At 43.1% G+C, this 4,572-nt stretch overlaps 1 long non-coding RNA gene across 1 annotated transcript; it reads right to left on the bottom strand.

The window, feature by feature from the left end:
- Nucleotides 1–768: 768 nt before the first annotated feature.
- On the bottom strand, nt 769–4,294 carry LOC142826727 (uncharacterized). The gene is made up of 2 exons (XR_012900941.1): nt 4,093–4,294; nt 769–1,226 (listed from the first exon to the last, which is right to left on the bottom strand). It is a non-coding gene; the product is annotated as an uncharacterized LOC142826727 (long non-coding RNA).
- Nucleotides 4,295–4,572: the final 278 nt, after the last annotated feature.

The following is a 4,572-nucleotide window of genomic DNA, read 5'->3' as shown; positions in this document are numbered from 1 at the left end:
CTGCTTCCGCTGCTCACCCACCCGGATCTCCGCTGGACAGCCCTGCTACCCTTAACCCTGCTTTCACCAGCCGCCTGCCCTGATCTCCACAGGAGAGCCCCGCTGCCCCCAACCCTGCTTCCCTGTGGCCAGTTCCCTCCCCCCCCGCCATCTCCTCCCTGCCTGCACCGCTCTGCCCCAGTCTGCTCCCCTCCTGGCAGCCACCAGGCACACTGAGGCCCAGTATTTTTTTCCCTGCAGACCAGTACCAGGCCACAGCCCATACTTTGGGAAATGCTACTCTATCCCTTTTTTAATGATTCCTAACATGGTTTGCTTTTTTTGACTGTAGCTGCACATTGAGTGATGTTTTCAAAGAATGATCTGCAATGACTCCATCATTTTGTATGTTTAGTTGGGATTATTTTTTTCAATGTGCATTACTTTGCATTTATGAACATTAAAATTCATCTGCCATTTTATTGCCCAATCACCTAGTTTAGTGATATCCTTTTGAAGCTCTTGACAGTCTGCTTTGTTCTTAATTATCTTGAGCAGCTTAGTATCATGTGTAAGTTTTGCAACCTCACTGTTAACCCCTTTCTCCAAACCATTTATAAATAGGTTTAGTAGGATTGCTCCCAGTACGGACCCTTGGGGGACACTACTGGTTACCTCTCTCCATTTTCAAGACTGACCATTTATTCCTATCCTTTCCTTCCAGTCCTTTAACCAGTCATCAATCCATGAGAGGACCTTCCCTCTTATCCCATGACAACTTAAGCCAAATAGAATACAATTTAATTTAATGAGCGATAAATAAGACAAAGAGCTATACACACACAGTCAGGCTATGAATATGGAATTTCTCATGTTAATCACAAGAATTTTCACAAATAGAGAAGATAGTTGTGTGTCTGCCATTTCTCAGTCCAGTGTAACGTCTGTTACTGGTTTTGATGTCTTACTTTGCTTTGTACCAGTATGATTTTAGAAAGAGTGTACATTATTTTCATGAAAACAAATATGAGCGAAGAAGCATTTTCCCCTTGCGTGCAATTCCTCCTAAAGAATTTACATTCTTCTAATTTACTGGTTTACCGCATCACTTAGTGCACTCCTGAGATGTGCAGAATGTCCTCGCAGTTAAGAATGTGAAGATGAAATTTACCCTTTTTGCACTGAATCACTTACTCTCCTTGAAGTCACCATATTCTTTCTTCCCTCGAATTCTCCTGTAATCATCCCTATAAAATAGTTTATTTTGAACACTTACACAATGGATTAAGAATTGTTAATTGAACAGTTGTTTTGAATGTACAATTTTATATTTTAAGAAGTAATTTGCTAAAAAAAAGTCTTATACATTCTACTCCATCTATTTGTATAAATCAATGTAAAAAGGAAAGAGGAGTGTCTCAATATACTCTGGGACTCAAACAAAAGCTGTGGGGCATCCTGCGTATGAAAAGACACACTTCATACAGTGTCAGAGTGAGAAGTAGGCATGGCCAAAAGACCCACTAATCCAAGGGGAAGCTGTGCAGAGTGTTAACTAGTAAATGTACTTAAGATGCCAAGAGACTTGCTGTCCTAGACTATCTGGTCACAAAGCTGGCAGCAGAACACGATACATGTGTCTTTAGAACCAAAGATTCTAGAGTTGATTTGATCTGTAGGATTCCAGATTAGCAGATTGAGTAGTGCTAGCAAATGATGACCTGGTCACCATTAAGTTGTATTCAATGTGTAGCCTCAACTTATGCATCATTCCCAGAGGAACATGTTCCATATGAGGTTATTGTCAGCTACCTTCTATCATGTCCCATGGCAACGCTAAGTGTGATATCTGTCCTTATCTTGTGCTGACACCCTACCATTTCATATTTAGCTGCAGCAGGAGGCCACTCATGGGTTTCTGAGCTGCTCCCTCAGAGGGACTGTGATAGCAAGCTGTGTACAGTAAATTTCTTCCTGCCATGCAAGATTTCCTACAAGTCTGAAATCAGACTCAAACAACAAAATTAAAAATACTTCAAAATGAATTGTGGAAAAAGCAAAGTCTGTCCCAAACACCTCCAAATTCATACACAACCTGTGTAATCCCCCTCCTAAATTCCTTTACTGATTCATACAGCAGAAAAAAAAAAGTCAGATAGAAACTGGTTTGCACTCTCACACTAGTCCCTCTGCTTCATGGGAGTCAGCAGGAGTTCTGAGTGCACATGGAATGCCAGTCTGGACTCATTATCAGTGCAGTTATCAGTCAGCTACGTAAATACCGCTGGTAAGAAGCTCAGAAATGTTCATTTCATATTCAACACAGAGGAGAATTTTACTTGTGGGGAAGTGTGTCTCACAATGGACCCAATCTTGCTCCCACCTATCTGAAGTTCTGTCATGGATTTTAGTCAGAGCAAGATCAAGCCCATGGTGAACTTTCAGGAAGGTGCACTGTGGGGAACAGGAATGGGTGCAGTTTAATTGAATGTGAAAGCAATCAGCCTTGGATGGATGGAACTTAAACCAAGAGGAACCTAACACAGTCTGAATCAATTCCTGAGCCTGTAGATGGAATGGCACCAATTCACTGAGATGGTCATGCTAAAGTCGGAGACAAACGATAAGAGGAAGCCATTATTCAGTTTGTTAATTTATACATGCACTGTAATTAGAAGAAAAAAAGTGCACTGTAATAATGGAACTTGCATTTATTGCTTAATTTCACTAATTGCTCATACTGGTACCTGTTTTACTTATTCACTCTGACTAGACAGTAACCAGTTTGAGTGTCATGACAGTCAAATGCACTAAGGTATGTAATATAGGACTCATTTTTCCATGATCCTCCTTCAGGCTGTGAGCTCTAGGACCATGCTCAGAGAAGCACAGAATACTTTAGAACCCTATTTCTAAAACTATACTATGAGGGGGGCTCTGGCCAGTGCTGAGCCTGGAGCAGCTGTTAAGAGCATCCATTGTTGCTGTTCTCTACTGGTATCTGTAGCTTTAAGGTCATAACCTTTTGCTGAGCTAATAGCCACAGAATCGCCTCCATATTAAGGTCTCTACCAGCTCCTCCCAGGTCAATGGGTCGGTCCTTCAACCAAGAAGACTTGCTTTCACCTGACCCAGGTCCCTTAAAAGTACACCACTGGCCCTTTAAGAGCTTGTTCTTTTGGGGTATGTCTACACTACAGCATTATTTTGAAATAGTTATTTCGAAATAACATATCTAGATACAAAATGCATTTCAAAATAGCATTGTGCTATTTTGAAATAGCGCATCCTCACTGATTGGACACTGAATCGCTTTTAAGGCTGGCCGGAACTGGTTCTGGCAGGGCATCAGGTCAGGAGTTACTTTGTGTGGCTGCTTCCTGAGGCTGCCTGAGGCCTGTGCTTAAAGGGACCCCCCTGGACAGCCAATTCTCAGGTTTCCCTGCTTGCTGGCCTACCTCGCTGAGGGACAGCAAAGCATTTTTTTCCTCTGCGTGCTCTGGTTGTCCTCACTCAGGACACCACAGCACTCTGCAGCATGGAGCCAGAGCTGCCCCTGGGGGTACTCTGGTACTTCTCTTGGACATGTTGCTGCGAGCCTGGCAGCACTTTTTGCAGGCTGCCTCATAGGATCTGCGGCAACCCAACCCCCAGACCTTCTTCCAGACCCTGCTGGGGTAGGAGTTTTCCTGTTTGTGCCCAGAGTGGTCACCAGGGCACCCTGGGAAGGGCTGGAGGCCCCCTATTTCAAAATAGCCCCTATTCCCGGTGTACTCGGCGCCTATTTCGAAATAGCCATTCCTCGAGGAATGAGGTTTACCAATTTTGAAATAAGCCTGCCGCTATTTCGAAATAATTTCAAAATAGTGGTTGGCTTGTGTAGACGCTAGGAAAGTTATTTTGAAATAACAGCTGTTATTTCGAAATAACTTTTCTGTGTATATATACTCTTAGCTTTTCCCTCAGCTCCTACTCTTCTCAAAGCCTTATATCAAATTCCTCACAGGCTTGGTGGAAGGATCATAGGGAATTCCTGTCTTGCTCTAGCTCATGGAAAGGAGAAAAAGGGAAACTTCTTTAGACTGCTAAGTTCCCCCCACCTGGTCAGCTCACCTCAGTCATCAAGGGATTTTCAGTCCTCCTCCTTGAGCAGTTTGCTGCTGCCACAGCATATTCCTGGGCCTCTCTCGTAACCACTCCTTCCTCCCTTGGCAGTAGCTTCTTATTTATGCTCTTGCTGGTCAAGCAATTAACTGCACTTGGGGATGCAGCTACTCTGTCCCACAATCCCTTAGTGGTTATTTATACAACCCATCATGCCTTTGGTCAGCTAGATATGACATCACCTCTCCTCCCCCAATTCACACACTAAATTCATAGGCTAAAATAATGGTGACAGTATATGTACATTTTTTGAAGGACTACAGTCTGCCCTTCTTTCTGTGTGCAGTATGACTCATTGCAGTTACATCAGTAATTAATTTGGCCCAGAGTGTTTCTTTCCAGCCACGGTTATAACTCTCACCACACAAATTAAATATTATGTTGACAGCTCTTATGACAGAGATTGCAGGCTGCCCCCAAACTGTAAAT

Source organism: Pelodiscus sinensis, chromosome 2 (genome assembly GCF_049634645.1).
Source record: "Pelodiscus sinensis isolate JC-2024 chromosome 2, ASM4963464v1, whole genome shotgun sequence".
Taxonomy (NCBI): Eukaryota; Metazoa; Chordata; order Testudines; family Trionychidae; genus Pelodiscus; species Pelodiscus sinensis.
The sequence above is the reverse complement of the archived record's forward strand: the minus strand, read 5'-3'. Positions and strand labels throughout refer to the sequence as shown.